Source organism: Protopterus annectens, chromosome 12.part0 (genome assembly GCF_019279795.1).
Source record: "Protopterus annectens isolate FY-2018-M chromosome 12.part0, PAN1.0, whole genome shotgun sequence".
Lineage (NCBI taxonomy): Eukaryota > Metazoa > Chordata > Ceratodontiformes > Protopteridae > Protopterus > Protopterus annectens.
In genome coordinates, this window is record NC_056746.1 from 381,670,591 (window position 1) to 381,683,267 (window position 12,677).

Below are 12,677 nucleotides of genomic sequence, written 5' to 3' on the forward strand. Positions count from 1 at the left end.
GCACTATAGTGGGGATCGGGAAATGTACCCTTACCCTCACTGTAGTGCGATCTCGGAGTTTGTATATATATATATATATATATATATATATATATATATATATATATATATATACATATAAGTAGGGGGCTGCAGGGGGGCTTCCCCCCACTGCAAACCTTATTGTTATTTGTGGGCAGATGTGAGCATTTCAGCAAAGTCGATATTTGACATTGCTGAAATGCTCCGTTCGATATTTCGGTTGCTTGGTGTTTTGATTTCTGACAATATTTGTTGGAAATCGTTGCATTTATCTAAATGACATTCGCAAATATAATAGTAAACCAACACAAACACACAAAATGTGTAGAATAGCCTAGCATTCCACCTTACCATATGGTAATTTCTTCCTGCAGACTAGCTTGCTGTTCTGGAAACCTTCAAAAGCATCTGTTGACATAGTGACATTGTGAGGTCAGGGCTTCAAGCTAATCAGCTTTCTTTCTGAGTTCTCTGCTAAGAATACATTGCTGTTTTTTACTGCAAGAACTGTGTAATCCTTCTGAAGCTCTTGCTCACTAACTGAGAACCAGGCGATCATGATTGTTACCATTTTATTTTGTACAAATGAGGAAATCAACAACATAACCAGCACCCATTCAGGGCTAGTTTTTCTCTGATTTTACAATACTTGTATGAGTTACCATCCTATGGTCTTTCTTACCCATACATCAAGATTCATTTATTATCCAATCTGATGTTGTTAATCTTCATTCATTCCTTACTTGTGGGTTCGGAACCAATCCTCGGTTCTGACTCAGCCATTTTTCCAAGCCTGCACCAGCCAGAAAGCTCTCGAGCGAAGTCTTTCCCATAGTGTCCCTCTCCACAATACCTCAAATCTTGATAGCCGTGTACGAAGCAAGACATGTCAGACCAGCCTCTCGGCTAAATGACTAATATTTTTGAAGTTTCTAATATATATATCTATATATATATATATCTATATATATATATATATATATATATATATATATATATATATATATACACACACACAGACACACACACAGGTGCCCTTCACATGGTCGACTTTTCACAAAGTCGACTTTCATATGGCCAAAACCATATGATCGATTTTTGAAAAGCTGAACATGGGGAACCACTATCTCCGTACAGTACAGAATGCGGAAATTTCCATCTTCCGCACTATAGTGGGATCTCAGAGGTGGTATATTTAAGTTACGGGGGTCCAGGGGGGGCTTGCCCACTGCTAACAGTATTAAGGTAAGTGTTCATTGTGTTTTTTGTGTTTATTTTATATGGTCGGCTTTTCGAAAGTCGATCATATGGTCTCGGCCATATGAAATTCGACTTTGTGAAAAGTCGACCATGTAAATTAGACCTATATATATATATATATATATATATATATATATATATATATATATATATATATATATATATTCCTACCAGCGTTTTTTCTTCCTGTCGAACTCTTTTTCTTGGTGTCCCTCCAACATTTTCCTTTTCTACCAGTTTGGTATTCTTTGTACCATTGTTGGTACTTCTTTCCCTTTTACCCATCCGAGTATTTCTTTTACCATAGCTGGTATTAACTCCTTTTTTTTCTCTATCTAAAAAAAAAAAAGTTGAAGTTTTATATATTTCCTGTTAGTGTTCTTGGATTGTTGTTGAATCTGTCAATATGTCGGAGAAGAAAGGCACTACTGGCTTTAAAAGATGTATTAAATGTGACAGAAAAATTCCAAATCTGGACAGCCATGTTGCATGTGTGTATTGTATGGCGGTGCCTCACCTCTCTGAGAACTTCCTTGTAACATTTGTAGGGCTTTTAGCTCCTGTACGCTTGCGCAGTGTAAAAATAAACTTATACTTGCTGGCTTACTGAAATCTCCCTTTGCAGAGGCGATCTCTGAGTCACAGGCCTCACCACCTCCCAAGAAAGAAGACAAAAAGAGGAGTAAGTCTTTACCCTCTTCTCCTCACGAGGCTAAAATATTAGAACTGAAACCTAAGGTTCCTAAGTTATCTCATAAAGAGTCGTTGGCTCCGAGGCCTAAACAAACAACCTCGGTTCCAACTTTGGCTCCAAAAGATCCTACTGCATCGCTGCCATCCATCCCCTCTTTGGCACCGATTATTTTGACTGCACCGACCACGGCACTGACAATGTCTGTAGTTTCTACTTCAGCACCAACTCACCCTTCTGTGCCAAGAATAGTCATCCCAGACCCGGTTACCCCCCCCCCCCCGAACTTCATACTGACCATTCAGCCTCAGCACAGAGTGGTGATACAGTTCCTGGGACCAGATACTCCCCCTTGATGAACCCCTTCTATGGCCAACAGTACTGTCCCTTTCTGGAATGCTCTGTTTCACCATCGAGTGTATCCACTTGTTCCTCCAAGAGTATGTCGGAATTGGACATGGCGAGATTGGTGGACCAGCTGTTAGCGGCCAGAGGCATTACTAGACCAGTTAAACCCTCCCTCCCTTTCAGAGCCGAGGACTCTGCTCCATGGACTACACAATATTTTCCTCCCCCGACCTGCTTGCAGGTTTTGGAACACCCATCACTGACTGCAACCCTAGTTCCAGCTGCCTCAGCACCGATGGTAGATCTGACCTCGGTACCGAAGACTTCTGTTTGGCCTGAGTTTACTTTGGAGCCAGGCCATCCTCGGGTCTGAGACTGGCCTGTTGGCACTGTGTACCCAGGTATGGCGCCTACCTTCCCTACGTCGACCTTGGAGCCGGTCACCATGGCAGATCCATCTCCTCCTGTGGCTCCATCCTTGGTGGTGGATCCTTCGGGGCCGGGTGTGACCCCAGTTCTGAGTTTGTCTCTTTTGGTTCTGGGCTCCCATCCATCCTGGGGGGGAATCCTGCCTTCCAAGTGATGGAGAGAGAGCACTAGCCTCCGCAGGATACCAGTTGGATCCACTGGCATTGGAGATATACCCTCGTCCTACCTCTGCACTACAGCTTCCACAACTCACTGCTGTTGAACACTGGGCTCGGGAGTGTCAAGACATCCTTCAACAAGGCTCCCCCTCTGCGGGTTCCTTCTCTGATGCTCCCCTCAAGGAGGTTCCTTGCAAGAGAACGTGCAAGTGGAAGCACGTTGATTTCCCAGAGAATCATTGACCAAAGATACAGACTACAATGATGGGGAAGGGTCCCCACATTTGCCCCCTGATGATGTCTCCTTTGCAGATATCTTGGAGATCCTTAAAAAGTGGGGTGATTGGAAGTCCAGCACCCCCTGCTCTCAGGAGAACATATTCCTGCAGGCTTTCTGGGCCCAGCCCTCTACCTCCTGGGTGACCCCCCCCCCTGCAGATGAGCTCATCCAGTTCAACGTGCAGTGGGCATGGAAAACTCCTGTTGCCATTGAACCAGTTCCCCTGTAGACCAGATAAGATCCTATCACCTCCTGCAGATAATCCCCACCGGTCCAAGGACCTCCCAGTGGATGCTATGGTTGTGGTGGCAGCCACAAAAAAAGAGTTCACCTAAGAGAGCACTGCTGTCCATCCTCTGAACAGGGAGTCTCGGGCAGTAGACAGGCTTGGAAGCGGGTCTTTTCTTCAGCGACCTTTGCTATTCGGTCTATGAACTATTTGGTACATTTTACGTGACTTCAGAGAGGCTTAATTCTGGAACTCTCAGAAACACTGGCAGGAGCAGTCTCCGATTAGGTGTGAGACAAAGTTGCCTCACAGCTTCTTACCCTGGAATCCATTTCGAATTCGTCCATGAGGTTGATTTCACACTCAACCAAAGGGGTGGCAAGTGCAGCAGGCTTTGGTGTTTTGGCTAGATGCCACTCCTGGATGCTATTATGTGATTTCATGGACCATTTCAAGTCTTCCTTCCTTCCTTAATGCCCCCATAGAGGCCACATCACTGTTTGGCCCTAAGGTTAAGGATATGTTAGCTAGGTTTGAGAAGGATGGTAAGACCGTGTCTACAGTGGGTGTCCATTTTTCCACTTCTCAGAGACCCTATTCCAGGAACCAAGGGCCTTCCCATGACACACGTGGCAAATTTTCCACCCTGGGGCAGAGGTGTAATACAAACGGAAGACAAACCTTCAGAGGCAGAGGGAGTCCACGTAACCAGGGATCCATTCTCTGGGCAGCCCTATCAGTGCTCCTGAGGAGTGGCCCGATTGCTTGCCTCTGGAAGCAGTCGGGAATTGTCTCTCTCTGCACCACTTTCCCTGGCAAGAAATAACTACAGATTCCTGGGTGCAGACAGTAATAACCAAAGGATATCACATTCCTTTCAACTCAATGTCAAAGCCAATAAGGCGCATTCACGACATTCCACCCAGTCAAAGGGAATTTGCAGCTATAGAAATTCAAAAGCTGCTTCAAAAAAAGAGTCATCCAAGCAGTCCCTCCAGACCAGATAGAATCCAGTTTTTACTCAAGATTCTTTTTAGTGCCAAAACAAACAGGGGACTGGAGGCCAATTCTGGACCTCAGCATCCTAAACAAATTTGTCAAACAACTAAAGTTCCGCATGGGCACAGTTCAATCTATACTCCCTTTTTTGGGAAAAGACAATTGGATGCACTCTATAGATCTTCAGGATGCATATTACCACATAAAAATGGACAAATGCTCCAGAAGATTTCTCCACTTCTGGCTGGGAGCCAATCATTACCAATTCTGAGCAATGCACTTTGGTCTCTCTACAGCCCCCAAAGTGTTTACCAAATGCATGGCAGTGGTGACAGCTCACTTGAGACTGCAAGGATTCCGGGTGTTTCCATATCTGGATGATTGGCTCCTTACCGCCCCAACCAAGCATCAAGTATTGTTAGTGATTCATCATACCAGACAACTTCTGACTCATCTCGGCATTACAGTGAATAAGAGCAAATACAAACTTATCCCATCTCGACGACTAGAATTCATAGGGGCGGAATTTGATACACAGCTTTGTCGAGTGTCATTCCCCTCACAGGCTACAGAGACTCAGACTGCAGCTCCAAGTGATACTGAACCAGACAAAAGTGTCGGCCTGAGCGGTTCTTTGACTCTTAGGGTCCATGGCAGCCTTCATTACGATGGTCCCATTAGTGAGATTGCACATGAGGGTTCCCCAGTGGCTACTAATAACACAATGGTTTCCCTTGGACCTACCTCTGTCTTACCATATCGGGATAACTAATCAGTGCAAGCAAGATCTCCTATGGTGGATGAAGCCAGACCTTCACAACCCAAAGCCACAGTGACCATGGACACCTCCCTGATCAGGTGTGGGGGCCATTATTCGGGACAGACAGTCCAAGGCACTTGGTCACCTTTGGAAGCCAACTTGTATATCAGTGTTCTAGAACTGGGGGCAGTGCTTCTTGCTTTGCAAGAATTCCACTCTGTCCTCCCTTCTGGAATGATTGCCATTCAGTCAGACAACCTGTCCATAGTTTTGTACAAAAACAAATGGAGGAACCAGATCCTACCTGTTATGTTGAGAAGTCATGAGAATCTGGCAATGGGCAATAGCTTCCAATCATTTCTAATAGCAAGGCACATTCCCGGGGATTCCAACGTGATTGCAGATAAGTTGAGCAGATGCATTCTCCTGTCTCATGAGTGGTCCCTCAATCCTGCAGTAGCGACAGAGATTATAAGTCGCTGGGGCCAGCCTTGCTGTGACCTTTTCTCTTCCCCCGCAAATCACAAATGCAGCAGCTACTTTGCCCTTATTCCCCCACAGGAGGATTCCCTGAGGGACACTCTTCCACATGACTGGCCGACGGGTCATCTCTACGCTTAGCCTCCAGTCCCTCTGATCCCACAATTCCTGAAGAAAACTCTTTGGTTGAGAAGCAGAGTAATCCTCATTGCTCCCTACTGACCTCGACAGATTTGGTTCCCCTTCCTATGGCCTCATCTAATTCATCAGCCCTGGATTCTGGATCCAACTCCAGACCTGGTATCACATCCACAGGGTCTGATTCACCCAAATATAATGAGCCTCAAGCTGACAGCTTGGTTTCTCCATTTCCATTGATTGCCAGGCAAAGTAGCCTATCCTCTCCTATCCGTCATATACTTCTGGATTCTCATAAACCATCCACCAGGAGGCTTTGCTTTAGTAAATGGAAGTGATTCTGTATCTGGTGTTGCAAAAAGGAAAGAAGTCCTTATTTGGTGCAAATATCTACAGTCTTAGAATATCTGTCTAACCTACTTGAATCCGGAGCTGCAGCTTCTTCAGTCTGAGTCCATCTCGCTGCAATATCCAACTACCATAATGTTTTATTTTGATGGCTCCTCTAATTTCTCATCTATTATGTAAAACATTTCTGAAGGGAGTCCTACATATCAGGTCACCTTTGAAGCAACCAATTGAGCCTTGGGATTTGACCTTGGTCCTCCAGTCCTTTCCCAGTTCCCCCTTTGAGCCTGCAGCCGACTGTGATCTGATTCTCTTGTCTTGGAAAACCGTGTTCATGATAGCCATTACATCAGCTAGACATATTTCAGAACTACAAGCTTTGTATGTAAAACATCCATATCTAGTTGTTCATCAAGACTGAGTATCCCTACAGACAAATCCCTCCTTTTTACCAAAAGTGATTTCTGACCGAACTATTAACCAAACGATAGACCTACCAGTTTTCTTTCCAAATTTTGCTAATAAAGGGGAGCACACTTTGCATTTGCTCGATATGCACAGACAATTGCACCTTTACCTTGATCGAACAAAGTCTATCAGAATGTCTGACCAACTATTCATCTCCTATTCTGGTCCCAAAATGGGAAAATCAGTTTCTAAGGTTACTTTATTTAAATGACTAAAAGATTGCATCACCTAAGTATGCCATAATAACAAAGTTGATATTCCTTCTAGGATTAAAGCACATTCCACATGGTCAGTGTACCTTCTGTAGCTTTTCATGGAAGGGCTTCTATTGATGACATTTGCGCAGCTGCAACATGGGCCTCTTCTCATACCTTTATCACACATTACAAATTGGACATGGTGTCCAGGGAAAGAGCTGCCCTTGGTTCAATGGTACTCAGGAACTTTCTTCCATAAGGTCTCCCGGGAAACAAGGTAGCTAGGGAGACTGTCCCACATGTAAGGAATGAATGAAGATTAAACCACAGCTGCGAAAATACGGACAGCACACAATAAGAGAGCTAAAATCACAAGTTTAATATCTGGTTTCATTCGTGGATTAAACTTGTGATTTTAGCTCTCTTATTGTGTGCTGTCCATATTTTCGCAGCTGTGGTTTGGTCTTTTGGTTTGTTTCTAAATGAATGAAGATTAACAACATCAGATAAAGAAGTTATGTCTTACCATAATGTTCCATATGTACTGCTGATCTTCATTCATTCATTACAACCCCTCCCACCATCCCCCTCCTAAGACTGTTGGAGGTTCGCTTATGGTCCTTTAATCCTGATAAGGACGTTGTTCAGAGAAAGCCTCTGGTTTCTCTCTATAATTAGTCCTGTTTTCTAGGCAAACTCAATCTGATTTAATGTGGAGAGGGGCACTATGGGTAAAACTTAGCTCAAGAGTTTTCTGGTTGGCATGGGCTTGGAAAAACGGCTTGGTTCCGAACTCACATGTAATGAATGAATGAAGATCAACAACACAGATGTAATATTATGGTAAGACATAACTTCTTTTTTTTAGCACATCTGCCCATCTATTCTCCTGTTTCAGTACATTCTTATGTTAAAATGTTTTGAAAGGAGTTTTGCATGAGGCCTCTTAGAAAACTGGTGGCCCCTCCTTGGGATCTTAGTTTTGTGTTAGCTCCATTTGAACCAGCTAACCTGAGTGACTTGAGATTCTTAGCTTGGAAACAGTTTTACCAATTTCTTTGACCTTTGTAAGAAGGGTATCTGAGCTGCAAGCTCTTATGGTAGGTCAACCCTACCTTATTTTCCACAGGAACAGGGTTTCTTTAAAAACTAATCTTTTATGCCTTAAGTGGCATCTGAGTCCGGTTTAAGCCAAACTGTCCATCTCCCCCATTTTCTTTCCTGAACCCCAAGATGAGGGAGAAAGGATACTTCATACCTTGGATATCTGCAGACAACCCATATACTACCTCAACAGATCTAAATTTTTCAGATCTTCAGATCACTTGTTCATTTCTTGGGAAGGTAAGAAGAAGGGACAACATGTGTCAAAGTAGACTGTTTAGAAATGGTTCTTTAAGGCTATTGCCTTTTGTTATACTCACCACAACAAAACTATTGCAGACAAGGTCAAGGTCCAGTCTACCAGGGCATTGGATTCATCTGTGACTTTTAGGAAAGGGTTGGATTCTAGAAGTATTCTAAAAGCAGCACCTTGGTCTTCTATACGTACTTTTACAAAGCACCATAAGCTTGATTCCTTCTCTAGGTCTAGATCAGGCTTTGCTGGACTATTCTCCAGGTATTCACTTCCCAAAATTTATAACCTATGGTAATCTACCCATATAGCTTATGCTACTGCAACAGTCATCAATATGAAGAATATAGTACAGTTGTGTAAGTAAACTCATTATAACAGTAGATGTTTGAATAATCACTGCTGCAGTAGTTGCTCTTTCCATCCTTCCATTCCCTCATGTTTCTCAGTGTGTTGTTATTGCCAGGGTGGAGACTTTTATTTTTTGTTGCTCCTAGCATTGTCCTTTCAGGGCTTGTCCTCTTTCTCTCTGTTGGGACCAAGGTGCCCAAACCAGTCTATTTGGTCAGCTCAGCACAAGCTTACTAATTAATATAACCTATATTGCTTAGGCTACTGCAGCAGTGATCATTCAAACATCTACTGTTATGGTAAGTTTACTGACACAACTGTAATTTCATTGTACAGTGCAGTTTTCTGGGGGTACAAGGGTTACCTCTGTAGTACATAATTTGTATACTGCCTCACTATTGAGTAATAATTGCCATACATGTGCTGCATGTGCATCCATGGACATCTACATTTCATGCCAGTCTGCCAGACATTCTCCATGCCACATTGAAAGCATACAGCTCCTGCTGTATAATATATTTCTTGGAAGGCACATCCTGATTTATTTCCTCTGCAGCAGCCTAGCTGGGTGCTATTATTCCCACATTCATGTGATGTCAGGTACTCTGGGTGCCCTATTCACACCATTCTGCAAATTACCATATTATACAACATGACATAGTTCATAGGTTCATAGGTGAGTACAAGGCTAGCATCCCAGATGGGGCATTTTAAACCTAGTCTTGTTTCTCGTTTGTCATCCAGGTGTTATCCCATAGGTGTTTAATTTTCCTTGTAATCATTATAATTATGTACTTCTGACTTGTTGCAGATTATTTTGTTTGGATCTCCCCTCAGTGTGTTAGGGGCCCTTACCATAAGGTAGAGCTTTTAAGCACTGGCTCTTTCTGTAAGGAGGATAGGGGTTGGTCCTGGGGTAAATTTCCTTTTTCCTACCCACTGGTCCAAATTGTGCTTAAATAGTGTCATGGAAGGGCTTTGTTTTACGCATACGAGGAGTTTGTTCCAAAGTGGTGGTATCGTCTGGGATATATATCTGTCCCTTCAGACCATACTGTTTATGTTGCAGGACAGTTTGAAGTCTCTGTAGCAGGTATTTCTGATACCATTTGTCTTGTGGATGTGCAGTAAGTCAATTAGTGCTGGGTCTGTATATGCCTTATAAACTAGGCATAAGTCGCCTCTTATTAGTCTGTATAAGACTGATTATTATGACAGGGCTTTTATGGCTGTCCATGTAGGTCACATGGAAGCCAGATGGCATAATGGTTAATGTCTTTGCCTCCCATGCAGAAGGTACAATGTTTGATCCTGACCTCTGTCCAATGCCTGTTTGGAGTTTACATGTTCTCCCTGTGTCTCTCTGGGGTTCCTGCTACCTCTGAAAAACATGTTGAGTCTTTCCATCTCAAATTCACTCAAATATGGAACTGTGGCCAGCAGCACAGACTATAGATGTTGCCCTATAGGGGGAAGAATTGAATAAGCCAACTGCTTTGGGTGTCTATTGTGGTGTGCAGTATCCTCAAAGATAGCACAACACAGATCACATACCACATGCATTGGAAGGGCTGGCCACTTGATGGTGTAAAATATGTCTCTAGGTGATTTGGTCATGTTGACTAATGTCACCAAAATGGGCATGGGTATTTATTGGTGATAAGTGGGCTGAGGATCTGCCGTTCTCCAACCTACACCAGTGACCCATGCTAACAGTGGAAGGTGAGTATGTGCCCTGATTGGCTATTGTGTGTCCACCATAAAGCCCAGCAGCCCTGGGTCATTAAGCTACTGGCCAACCAGTGTCCTGTTATCCAGCTTGGGTTATCTGAGATAGCTCTGTTGAGCAAAAGCTGGACATAAAACCAATCAACCTGCCAAAGATGAGCTAAGAATTGCTACACTTGATGTAGGTACACTGATAGGATTAGACTTGGAAGTGGATGGCATGTTTGTAAGGAGGAAGCTAGACAACCTCTATATCCTGGAGACAATATGGAATGGCAGTACAGCAAAGCCACTTGGCTTGGGATCCACAGTCTGCTATTCAGGAGGATGACAGATTAGAAATGGTGTGGGAATTGTGGTGAGGGACAGGCTTCAGAAGATAGTGAGGGACTTCATCAGAATTAGTGATAGACTAATGGCAAGTATTCATATGCTCAGCCTGTGCCCCATGTGAGAGTTGTGATAGTGAGGAAAAAAGTATAGTCATATAGCAGTTGCAGGATCTATTAGAAAAAAACAGGACAACAGGAATTGGTAATGAAAATGGGTGACCTGAATGCATATATTGGGACAAACAGAACAGGATATGAGGACTTACTAGGTCCATATGGGTGGGGCAGCAGGAATAAAGAAGGAGAGGCCATTCTAGACTTCTGTTTGGCAAAATGGTTCAGAGAGAGTGAGAGACAGTTAAAAAATCACATACAAAGGTAGCCAACATGCAACTGAGGTAGACTTCCTCCCAGTGAGTGAAAAATTAATTATCAAGGTGCTGCTTACTGTGATGGATCTGAAGTCTTTTTAAGACACTAAGGTTTTGCTGGCTGGATTTTACTAAAATCAAAGTCTAGTTATAATTGCATGTACAGTCTGTTGCCCATAGAAACTTGCAGAATATACACCGATGCAGCACCAGACTCTGTCACTTTAAGAGCAGTAACTAATAAATAACTTTTTATAACAAACCACACGGACTACCATTACAGCTTCAGGTACTGTGCTACTTTACTTCTCAAACAGCATGGATGTTCTGAAAGATATAATATTATCTTGGAACAAGTGTGTTCCTACACAAATACTCTAACAATGTTATGTGCTATAGTCTCTTTATAGTGTTTTTACATCCTGTTTTTCTTCTTGGTATTCTATTTTAGACTTTGTATTGAGACATCTGTTTACTGATGTTTGTAGGAAAATATGTTTTTATCCTGTAGAAAAACAATGCTGATAGTGTCTTTTAAGGAAACATCGTGTGCAAATGTTGACCGGAAAGCATATTCATTCAAACTTCCTTGCTTAACAATGTCATATGATAAAAACACATACAAATTGTTTTCCTGTTAGTAGCATGTCTATTCTTTAAGGAAGCAGGTTAGCTTTCTTACTGACAATGTAAAATGCATACATCCTGTTTTTTACATTTTTGCTAACTCTGTAAGAGGTCAGCTTTTTTGCTGACAGTGTAAATTGCATACATTCTTGCTGATTTTGTAGGAAAAGATATCCATTAAGCAAATTCCTTATTTTTGAAGGCACAGTCATTTAGTATGGATGCTAATCACATATTGCTAAACTCTATTTCTACATTTAAGCAAGCTTTATTTTATACCTTATTTATTTTGCATATTTGTAGCAGAATTACTTTCAACCTTAATACATTGTTGAGCATCCTCTTACAATTCCCTCCTTTTTTAAACATACTAATAAAACACTTTCTACTGATATGTATTTTTTATACAAGTCAAAATGCAATTTTATACAGTTAATACAATGATAAAAAGTGTTACTACCAAAACTGAATGTATCTAAGAACTTTTTATTTTGCAGACCATTCTGTGAAAATATTTCATCAGTTATGGGCTGTATTTGCTATAGTTTTATTTTTTAACTTGATTAATTTATTCTTTTGCAATCACAGAATTTAATGTATGACTTAGAACTCTTTCATTAACTCTTTTCAGCTGTTGATTTACTTTTATTAATCATTTTATACCAAAGGATTAGAGATAGACTAATATCTATAAGATACAAGAACTATGTGCTACTGCAAATGTTATTTAGTGCTAACAATATGCAGTTTAATGTCATTTTAACCATAACATTGTGGTCATATTTTAGAACTGCCCATTAACACCTTGGTTGACAGTGAAGTGAACATATTAAACACATTGGTTATACACTAGAGAATGCTATGTACATAGCCCATTAGCTGTATGAGTACAATATTTTAATATAAATTTTCTCTAACTGGGGTAACCAATACTGGTATAGATAAAATGGTGATAAAAAACAGTGATAAAATTACAACTAGTGATAAAATTACTTTTGAACTTGTTACATTACAATGTATCCTGTACAGTATATATCTACACAGACTGTTTGCTATTTATGCATTTCAATCTAGTAGGTACCCTAGACCCATTTTTTAAAACATG